Here is a 12161-nt window from a genome sequence, read left to right as displayed (position 1 = left end):
TTTTATGTCACATTTTTTTATTGTGATTGGTTGTAGGTCACATTTCTTTATTGTGATTGGTTGTAGGTCACATTTCGTTGCTATGATCAGTTTTACGTCACGTTTCATTGCTTTGATTGATTGTATGTTACATTTTCTTTCTGTGATTGGTTGTAGGTCACGTTTTGCTGCTGTGATTGGTTGTAGGTCATGTTTTGTTGCTGTGATTGGATGTAGGTGTAAACATTAGCAACTGGAGGCGTTTTGTTCTGCACCTGCTGATGATGCCTGCTGAAAATAAAAATAATGAACTGAGAGGTTTTAGTTTGCCAGACATCCAGTCACCAGCTTAATTTAAAAATTTCAGCTTCTTTCAAGTAAAAAGGGAAATGTTGCTAAGTGAAAGTAATTTAAGGTCATATAAGGTAAAAGGAAATTTCAACCTAAAAGCCTTCTCTACTGCCTCATAAATTCTACATTTATCATCATTGATTCCAAATCACAGTTTCACCTCGTCAGAGGAGCACAGCTGGCAGCATGAATGCGAGCATGAGCTGGAGGTGCCTGGAGTGGTTGGATCTCACTCGAGATATCGCCCTGTCATAGGTGCGAAACTGCTTTGCCTTTCTAAATAGGTCAACTTTTGATTTGACATTCATTAGCAGAAGGCGTCCACTGGTTTGCGTCTCCCCAAACTTCACCGGCCAAGAAAAAAACAAACGCATCTGTCTGACGAGCAGGCGCAGACCACGGGAGGCAAAACACAACACGTTTCAGAGAAGTGTGTCTCTTTCATCAGGCATCTGATTGCAGACCTACTTTTCGTCAGGTAAAGACCCTGCCTCTCTAGCGTCTATCTGTCATCTCTGTAAATGCTTCATCTTAAGCACTGATGTTGCCGTTCCTGGGCATCATGAAACAGATGGCGGTGTTAAATCTGAATGATGTAGTACACGTCCCTGGTGGACTTTGTTTTCTTACATCGCCATTACTCTTCCTGTCCTCTGTGATAAATTTGTGGGATTCTAGTAGGACATTACGAGGGGCTGCAGAGGTAATACAGTGCTGCTGTGATGTGGTGAGAGGCTGCTTCTCTTCAATTAGCCTATTTCTTGCATATTGAACACTTAAGCTTATCATGACTGTGAATCCTCCAGCAAAAGTGCTCCCTTGATTCTTCTTCTGGAACAATGTTTTTCATTCTTTCTTGTCACAAAGTTGAAAAAGTAAAAAGCTGTGCACTGAATGTTCTGATTACACCAGCTCAGTGGTGATTTCCACACACAACAATACAATGAAAATGGATGGAAAAAAAGCAGCACCTCCTTTTTTTCCCCACCATTTAGTATGAAATGAAGCTCAAGTAATTTCAAATGGAAACCCTCCTCGGGGATACACTGGTGATTGCTCAATGTGGTGGCTGATTGCAAAGCTATCTCCTATGCTGACCCCCTGCTAAGAGTCACCAAGAGGGACAAAATGGTCTACGGCAAAGATTTGACTTTACAAATGAGTCTTCTCTTGAGGATCTGAATTGACCATTTGTTACATTTCCTACATTTTTCAGAAAGTACACGAAATCCTCCTTCAGGAAAAATGCTGCCTCTTCAAGTCAACTCAGTGTCAGTATTCCTAAAAATCTAACACTTGGAAACATGTTTTGGTTGTTAGAACGTCACTATCTGGAATCTGTGAAAGACTTTGTTACTGAAGGAGCATTTACGATTTACAACGTGCCACTTTTTGTCTTGAGACAGAAAGAGTGGTGTAAATCCCGCCCTCCTTCCCCTCAGATGGTCTAATTCCTGCCACAGTGCCTGCCACTCATCTTGACAAGCTGTCTACCTTGAAAACAGCATCTAGGTTCCCCGGCATCTACGAGGCACCACAGGCATTTCAGAGGCAGACAGCTAACACAGGCAATCTGTGCTAAGATTTAAAAAAAGACACAACTCTGATATTCCCATTGTACTAAATGGGTGTTGTCTGCCCCAGGGCCCCGACACAACAAGCAGAGCTCACAGACATAGCATTGACAAAGAAGGGCTGATTAAAGACAGAGTGTCATCTGCAGTTGAACACACCAATACTGACTATAGCTGGCGTCTAATTGACCGCTGATGCCAATGTTCCAGAATGCAACCATTTTTGTCATGCATGTGACCAAAATTCTGGCAAGTGCGACTAAATATTTTTGCAGGTTGCACCTGCACATTCACCCAACACGTAATGCGGAGCCAAAGTTAAAAAGCGCAAGTTCTGCTTCGAAAGTCGCACGTTGTTTGCCACATGTGCTGAGGTTAGCACAACAATCTGAATGGTGTAAGGTCAGTAGGCTGAGTTCCATGACAGATTTGCGCAAAACTTAAGCGATATTTTTGAAATGTCAATAAAACACAATTATGAGATGACTGTGTTTCCACTGGGTGATGTTATGTAACTTATCCTCTGGTGTTAACATTCCAAAAAGCATGGCGATGGAAGTTTGAAACATTAGCAGGTTTATTTCTCTTCCAGTCACCAAACTAGTCTATATTATTTCCAGTCAAACAACGTAAGTGTTTTTTGCGAGCAATAATGGAAAGGCAAGCCCCTTATATGTGAGAGCGGCCACATATGAGGAACTGTGGATTCAAAATTCCTGGTTGATCCGCTCAACTTTTGAAGAGTTATGTAAAGCAGTAACACCTCTTGTAGCACCTGCTGCATCAAGCAAAAGGGAGCCAGTTCCTACCAACAAGAGCCTAGCCATAGCATAATGTGACCTATACAAGTGAAAAAAGTGATTCCATTGCAGTTTTGCAAAATATGGCTTTTTCGAAACGCCTGAAATACCACCTCATGCTAGCATAGAATCTTTTTTTGCGATAAATGGGAGTTTTTTTCGAAATTGACGTGTTTTCATTGGCCGTATTTTATGGGGGGATTTCTCATCATGAATCCCAGCCTGGATCCAACTACATTGGACCCCAAAGTCAAGTTTGTTTGATTTGTGTGAACACTGTGTCCCGTACCTGGGCAAAGTATGCCGAATTGTGCCAAAGTCTACTACAGGAGGTAGTCTTGAGTAGGGTTCATGTAGAACTGTGAACACCAACTGTTCCAAATCAGTCACATGGACTGCTATTGAACACAACTAAAATGAGTTTTAAATCTGTTAAAGAGAGGGGGCCAATCATTTTCAGGCACAGAACAAATCATTGTATCCAATATGAAAAAGCCATAAGATGAGCACAAATAGTTGGCAGCTCCAACAGCATGGCGAGAGAGTTGTATAAGACAAGAACAACAGTAAAACTTCTTTTTTTTTTACTTAAGGTATTTTCTATTTTCATTTTCATACCATAAGAAAATGCTTTTCCCTTTAATAGCCTATTGGTTTTTGGCAAAGTGTTCAGTGTAAAACAGAAATGTCTGAAATTCTTCTTATAATGAAAATAGTAAGCCAAAGTTTTGACGGGGCAAAATACAACCTCAGTCCTCAGCAATGAGATTGCTTCTATCTTTTAAATTTGTTCCATGGTCTGTTAACAAGTCACGAAAAGAACCAGATCCTTGTGCATGTGTTGTTGTTTTTTTTCTTTTTAATCAAACTCACATCAAACAATGACTCCTCAACTAGGATATGAACCAAACTGTGACTTGTGCACAGTAGCTGAGATATTGGAATGCAATGCTGACAAAGCAGGTTTCTGACATATTAATTTATTTGTGGTAGCCTGCCACAATTAAGACATCTGCCACGGCAAAAACAGTGAAAACTGTTTGGTTCATCCATAGACTGCATACAAAGATGGACGACATGCCCCCACTTATCCCCACTATGCTGAAATGAGGTTAAAATATCTGAGATACAGCATTGCCATCTTGTGATGGTGTTGTAATTGAGAGCCAGAATCTGCACAGTAGTGAATTTGCCAATGGGGGAGTTCCGGCTAAAACACCTGTCCGACCAATCGCAAGCAGCTCCATTGAATGTGAGCACATGGATTGGCACACACACCTGTCAATCAAGGTAGAAAATCCCTTTCGTATAATTTAATAACTTATTAAAACAAAATGTATCATAAAAACAAACATCTGAGTGATGAGAACTACCTTCAGTGACAGAAACCATATTTAGGAAAAAAATATTCGGCATGTAGTTTAAGTTTTTAGTTTGGCAATGTGCATTCACTAACATGGAGGGGCGGGGTCAATGACCTATACTGCAGTCAGACACTAGGGTGCGATTGAGATGGAAAAGTTATATTCTGGGGGAGCTGTCATGTCATCTATCTTTATATACAGTCTGTGGGTGCACTTGAATTATGTGCTGGTATATCTAAATGAAAAAGTTTGAGTCCTGGACATTCATTCATGATCTGCACCTGCATGAGAGGTCAGAACAAGCCTCTGCCCTGTATCCTGTAGTCAGATACCCTGCATCTACTGACTGCAGTATTTAGCTCTCTGCTCTGACTCGCACAGCCTTACAGAGCTGCTAGCTCGGCCAAAGACTCTTCTTCAAAAAATATAAAGCAATTCTGATGCAAGTTTGTCGCTCTGATTCACCTACTGTCTGTTAAAACTGTCACCAACTTCCACCCTGTGAAACACTATAGATAGATCATAAACTCCCTTTTCCTATTTCTGCATTTACAACCCTTTACCTTGCTTGGGGAGCCAATGATTCACTGCTCTGACCATCATATTTTACAGCACTAAGCTGGATGCTCGGATCTTTTTGTGGCATTGCTTTATGTCGCAAGAATATGTAAGTTGCCACAACCTGGCCAACATTTGTATGTGGGGCCCATGGGGGTATATTGAATAAAAAAAGGGCCTTATATAGTAGGGTCCACAAGTTCCATAATGGCCACATGCCAATTACCCAAATTTGTGGGTTTACTCAGCTAGGGCCTACATGGGTTTGCGAGTGCTACCTGGGTACCAAGTAGGTATGGGACCATTTGGGTAATCCCACTCCATGTGGACAAATGTTATGGGAGCATTATGTAATCCCATATAGGGGCCCCACAACAAGGTAACATACCCCTCAGATCCTATGTGTTGCATATTGAGTGTCCTTCTCTGGTTGTGCATGCAGGAAGATTCATCATTGATGAAACTGTCAAGGAAGTTGCCATGGTTTGCTATCTCGCTCTTTAGTGTTTGATGCAGAGAACCAGCCCAATTAAATATTTATTCATCCAAACTTGCAGACATATGGCATTTTTGTAGTATTTGTAGTGTAAAAGTTACAAACTAGCTCCCAAGATGGGAGGTTTGAGTGAGTTATTGTGAGATCAGACTTTTCAGTAGTTTTGGGCTCTTTCAAGTAATCGATCTAGACTGCAACAGCACGAAACTTAGAAATCCAGCTGCCCTCCTTCTCTGTTCTCCTCCTTGCCCGTCTCTTGTGCTAAGATTTACAGACAGTCCTCAGGGGTGCATCTGCCCTTTAAAACACTGTCACACAGCTCTCCTTGTGCCCTCGGGCTTCCGGGATCCAGTCCACGATGTAGCCTACCAAAGCAAGATGCAAGGGAAGGTGCGAGGTGTCAGCAGCCGGCAGTCTCTGAGGTGTCAAGTATGAAATAATGCTTTGATCGCACCCGAGCTGCGAGAGAAGACCTCGCCGTGACCTCTCCAAGTGTCCAGCCAGGGCCGCGCCACTGCTGTCATCCTTCTCATTTCCCTACAGAGACGTCACCTTCTCCCTGCTAATAAAATTAAAGACGCTCCAACACACATGCAGCTTCCTCCAGCCTCCTTGACCTTAGCGCTTGATTGGTACCTGAGCGCTGCAGCTTCCCAATAACTCTCCTGAGATGAAGCTCTCTGCTGCCTCTCCAAAAAAAGATGATGGCTCGGTGCTCTCTGTGTTGTATAAACACGGTGAGAGGACGCTGTGATCTGGGAGCTGGCGGACCGACTGCCGTGGCTGTCATGCTGAGGTAGCGTTCCACAAGGTTCCCCCAGGCGCCAGCTCCCTTCTGAAACATGTAAATGTCGCAAAATGTCTTGAGGGCGTCTAAAAACAGCTTTTTAGCTTAAGTCTCATGTCTTTCGGTTGTGAGCGCTTTATTTGCCTTTCAAATGTAATTATGTCTAAATGACTCGATTCTGGCTGTTCTATGCGACAGGACGGGTACAGTAGAGTGACACAGCTTGTCTCATCTCGTTTGTCAGTGCTTACTATGTTTTCCCTTTGCAGACGGTTATGTGCAGTGTAACATTTTGTACCAGTTAAAGCTAGCAGAGAACATTAAGATTGTATCTCTGTCGCTGCCCTGCAGTGATGGAAAAAGACACTCTGTGTAGATTTCTCATGCATTCATGGCATTTTCAAATTCTTCTGTTTTTGTTTATAGAAAAATTAGGTGATCTGTTTATTTTCTTGGCTGTAATTCACAGAGAAATATTATTTTTTTCACTTTACAGTATGTTTCTGAAGGCTTTCTTTGTAATTTTTATTTTTAAAAAGGGACAGTGTTCATTAATCTACATTTTAAAAAATGCATTTGCACCCGAGGTAGCTTGGTGAGCTAGTTTTCATTGGTAGTCCCTTGCCTGATGTTAAAAAGCATCCTAAAATAATAATAATTTTAAAAATGATGAAGACACGGTATGTAAAAGGATTAAGACAAACAAATTTAAGATAAAAAGGCACAATAAAGTTAAACATGTACAAGTTAAGAATAAACAACAACTTTAATAATTTAGTGAGATCTATTTATAGAACAGGGTTTTAAGGGCAAAGCATACAATAAAAATATGTTGCACTGATTTAATTAGCTAGCTGTAAAGTGTTTACAACATGAAAATACTTCTTAAACGTAAAGGCTGCTGTAACACCAGATATTTCTCTGCTTAAATGTCCATCTGATTCAAAATTTAAAGGTGTCTTGTTGAATTTATGATCACCTGCAGTGCTATGGAGCTGTACTATTTCATAGTTACAGTAACATGCCAATGATCTGCCAACAAAGATGGAAAAAGAAGCAAGTATGCATGTCATCAACTTCGGATTCAAAATAGTCTTATGAGAAAAGAAAGGTACTCCAAGAATTTGTCAGCTCTTAAAAAAAACACACAATGTGTTTTGTGAGTAATGGTAATCAATTGTAATGCATCCTATCTTTGGTAATTCTGTGTATTCTAAAGATAGACTGATTTTTTTTAAGCTAAAATGAGAACAAACCAACAGATTTGTGTGCATTTAATAACCACATAGCTAAATATATTATTGTTATATATATATATATATATATATATATATATATATATATATATATATATATATATATATATATATATATATATATATATATATATATATATATATATTTATATACACACACACACACATACTTAAATACATATATATACGTGTGTGTGTGTGTGTGTGTGTGTGTGTGTGTATTTGGGTAAATAAGGTAGCAATAAATCCACTGATGCAGCATTACAATGTTTATAAGAGCACAAGTCTTTTCTACTCTTCCTCTGCCTGCATGTTCACAAATGGCAGGACTGTTTCTAGCATAAGCCACCGGGGTAATACCATGACAGAGAGACTGTAAATTGTTCTGCTTGTTATCCTCCAGCAACTGAAATCCTGCCACGCAGTCAGAGCTCAGACTGGTGACTGGGAGCTCCTTAGGCCTGAGAAACATTGTTAGGAGACTTCACACATGCACGCGTAAACACACACACTCAAGCACACACACACACACACACACACACACACAGTCGCACTCGCACGCACACACACACACACACACACATACACACACACTCTCTCCTGGAGGCCCTGCTGCAGCTGGGACCTGCTTTGACTTTCTTCAGGCAGGGTGAAAATAATGCACCTTTGTCCATCACAAAGCTAAAAAGGATTGTGTATAAAAGAAGGAAAAAAACAGTAGCTAAAATGCAATAATTAATGGTTAGGAGAAAATTTTTCAGGAATTTTTGACCGGATGCCTGCTACCGCTGCCAAGTACTATGTAGATGTACACATTTACTATAGAAACTGGCCTCCTACAAGTACTACATACTACATGTACTACTAAGCACTAAGTATGTATAATATATATATAAAATATGTCACAAAATGTATTTGATATTCATCAATCAATCCCAAAAGTAACACCAGTGGTAATGGTATTCATAGTTAAGGCTGCATTAGTATATGACAGACAGACAATGCTGATATATAACGTTTACATGCTCTTCAAAATGCACTCTCTTCTTCTCTCATCTTGTATTGGAGATTTACAGAAGCACAAACACCCACATGTTTGTTTGTCAGTATTTACATAGGAGTGTCTGTGACCAGAACAAGTTTTCATACATTTGAGGTAAAAATTGTGTATGTAGGGTGAAAATTGTGGGAGTGAGAGCAATTTGTTGAGAGGTTTTGCTATTGTACAATCCAGCTTTGGTCTCCTCCACACTCGCTCCAACATTCTGTCCCATAGAAACCCACTGTAATATAACACATAGTGCAGTTTCTTGCGATTGCTGTCACAGTGGCTTGGCCAATCTCTGATGGTGTGTTCACACCAAACGTGATGTGATCGTTTTGCGCACAAGTTTATAATACAAATTCAATGCAAAGACACAAATTGTTACAAATTCATGCCAGGCAGCATGATGAATGCCTGGGTCACTATGCAACGTGCACGTAGACGCAAAGTTAAAATCTCTCAACTATGTGCGCCCAAAAAAACGCAAAAAAAAAAAAAAAAACGCTTCACGCAGCAGCAAGTGACGTATCTTGGTGTGATCAGCCCCTTAGTCAGCATTTAACCTTATAGGGGTATTATTTGAAATGATTAACATCCTTAAAATGTTTCTGGAACATTAAATTTAGATGTTTTCTTTAAAACACTATTGCAACTTGTAGGTAATATTTGCCAATGTTATGGGAACGTTTCTTGCTAGCCAGGGTAGCACACCATTCCCTATCATTCTCCACGTTTTGATGTATTTCTTGCCATGTGGTGGCAACACTGCAGGAGTAGCATCCCAAAAATTTAAACGGAAGACATACAATAAAAGGAAGTATGAAGAAAAGTATAAAGTGTGCCTTCTGCCACACAGCAGGCATCCTCAATAAACTGATAACTCATGGTTTTATTTTTCATGCACTGTCAAGGAGAACAAGCAATGCAATAAATCTAATTCTTATGGACAAATGGTCAAAATTAAATCAATCCAAGGCTGCTCACACATGCAGCATAAAGCTCAAACGAACAATGTCAGCCTGCAGTAACTTTTCAAACCAAATCCAGGACACAGGATGCAGAAACAAGAGAAGAAGTAAGTGAATCAGCTGTCTCCCGAGGCGCAGGCTTCCATGTCTGGGCCCTATTAGCTGCTTTGTTTCCCACCAGATAACAGACATGAAAATCTCTTTGAGTCGACCCAGCCTCCAGCCGTTACATGATGGACTCCATTTTTCTTCTGCAGCCACCAGCCCCCCACAACCACCTTCGCCAAAACGCTACACAACCCCCACCCCCTGCCATTATTCACGAGGCTGCTTATAAAACAAATAGCTGCAGATTCCTGAGGCGGACCTGCGTTTTCCCGCGGCGAGCATCTCTACACTTCGTGATACATCCCCTCTGTGTGTTTTGGAGAGATGTGTGTGTGTGTGTGTGTGTGCACGTGTGTGGGTGTGTGATATGGCCAAAATAAAAAAGAGAGAGAGTTAGATAGCACAAAAGATGGATGAAGCCTGGGTGACATACATCCTGACACCTCCACAAAGGAAAACATCGACCACCCTGCTCACAAAGGACAAAATAATGCCCCCCTTTTTTTTCTCCCTCTCCTGTGTCTGTTTTCATCTGTTTTCAGCTGCTGCCAATACAATTCAGTTTTTGACACACAAAAATGTGGCAGCAATCGCTCACTCTGCCTTTGAAGTGGCACAGACAGGCATACATAAATGTAGCGCATTGTGTGCCGATGACTTACAGTGGAACGCCAACATGCCAGAGAGAAAGCCTTTGACCTTGCGTGGCTCGGAGAGTGCGATAGCTCCCTGGATATAAGAAAATCAATATTCTGCATTTAGCTGTGCAGGGACCCTCTGTTAAATGCAGCCTACTGCTAAGACTGTTTGTTTTGCATTGTCACAAGAGCAAAATGCACTTTTGGCTCCATATCTTAAAGGGTGATTAAAACAAAGATAACACACTTAACGTAATGAGCTGCAATTAATGCCATATGTCACTGAGTCTGCTGCGATTGGGTTATTTTTTTAGACCTTAAATTAAAAAACAGACTCCCTAAATTAGCATCCAATCTTTGGAAATCGGAGTGACTGCTTGGAATTTGATGCAAAATTTTAACTTTTTTTTTTTTTTAGTTGATCTTAGAAGACAACTTGAAGGTCAGTTAAGACATTTCACACTTCACAAAATACTTCATTAACACTAAATGTTCTTTCAAGTTTTAAACAGGGCAGAAAATGGGTGTAAATGACTCCTAACAGCTCATGCACCATAATCCAGCTGTTCTGAAGACTTGGAAAATCTCAATTTGACCTCATAGTCTCTTACATTTACTCGAGCCCAAATGGCTAGACTGCAGTGAAATCACTGCCCTCAGATGCTGCTGGTTAGACTTGCAGAGGTAGCAGACATACAGCTCATCTTAGTTATTCAGTGATTCGTCATTTCATTTCATTTCAGCTGTTTGGTGTGAACCCTTAAAAGTTTGATAACATGAGAACCTAGTTTGAATAACGGTGTTATTTATTCATAAAAGTTCCTTAACCCTTTGAAATCTAAATTGACATCAGTTTTCTTCTGCTGGATTCAGAAGCTTTTCCCACGCATTTTGATCTTGAAAACCTAAGCAGATGATTTTGATTCCTTTTGAAAACATGAAAAAAAGGCAAAGAGCAAGAAATTGATTACACATTAAAATAAAAGGACCCGAAAACTATTCTTTGAAAAGCCAGATGCAGAGAGAAAATAAATAGGAAATTTTATTTTCAAAAAAAGGGAAAGTTTCCAGAAAACTATATTTATGATATAGGATATATATGATATGATATAAAGTTAATATTATGTTATGGAATATTTTTTTTTTTTTTACATTTTTCAGGTCATTTCATTTATTTATTTATTTATCTATTTATTTATGTATTTCTTTTATTGCTCATTTTCAGGTAATTTTCTTATAAACGTTTTCCAATTTATTTATTTATTTATTTATTTATTTTTTTGGACATTTCTTGTTTGGTTGCTCATTGCCTTCTTCAACATGTTTTTGAAAGAAATCAAAGCAGTTTGCTCAGGTTTCAAAGGATTAACACCTTAACACCTTGTTAAGACTGCCAACCTAAATCATTTTTTGGCATATCCAGATTGTTTTCAGATTGACTTTAGAAATTGTTCACATCAAAAAAAAAAAACATGAAAAGTGATTTTTGCAAACTTCTGCGGTGATCTAAACCACTTTTGGAGGCGGTTTGAAAGGTGGTTCTAATCAGATTCATCTCAATGTGGACGCCTATATTTAATATTAGTGTCTTATAAGACAACATACAACAATGAGTAGATCCATGCTGCTACCAGCAGCGTGTTACAGAGGACAACATAAGGGACAATTGTCCATGGACAGACGCCAGACCTCTTCTTTGGACAATGATACGATATTTGCTGATAAGCGCAATGTCTGCCATGAATCAGTTTTGATATGATTCAATTCAGAGGCCTGTAATTAATATTAGATGATATCAGTAAACATCCTCATTGTCTGCCTGGCGAGCAGCCACCAGCACCCTCTGAATGTTTAGGACAGAGTGCTTGGACGTAAATGGTGACATAAACATGCCATGGGAATTTCAAAATAAAGGTCTATCTTAAAGATGACAACGTATTTATTTTTTTCTCTTTGCATCTGTGATGATTGAATCAATACATCAATCCAAATCAATGTATTGTTACAAACAATCCTTGAAATCCCTGAAATGACGTATAATCCTAGAAATTTCCTTAAATCTTGCTTAAATGTGCTATAATCCTGGAAATGTGCTAAAATCCTAGAAACCTGACAAAGTCCTAGAAATTTGCTTAAATCTTAGAAACATCCAAAAACCCTAGAAATGTGCTAAAATCCTAAAAATGTGCTGAAATCCAAGAAATGTCCCAAAATCCTAGAAACATCCTAAAATCCTG

The 12161-nt window shown here is 39.6% G+C and overlaps 1 protein-coding gene across 2 annotated transcripts in view; it reads right to left on the bottom strand.

Annotated features, from left to right (window-relative positions):
- khdrbs3 (KH domain containing, RNA binding, signal transduction associated 3) overlaps positions 1 to 12161 on the bottom strand; it is a 141621-nt gene that overhangs the window by 20279 nt on the left and 109181 nt on the right. The window lies entirely within an intron of this gene.

The sequence above is a fragment of the Plectropomus leopardus genome, chromosome 17 (assembly GCF_026936395.1).
Source record: "Plectropomus leopardus strain MGB_pleo_1.0 chromosome 17, ASM2693639v1, whole genome shotgun sequence".
Lineage (NCBI taxonomy): Eukaryota > Metazoa > Chordata > Actinopteri > Perciformes > Serranidae > Plectropomus > Plectropomus leopardus.
The sequence above is the reverse complement of the archived record's forward strand: the minus strand, read 5'-3'. Positions and strand labels throughout refer to the sequence as shown.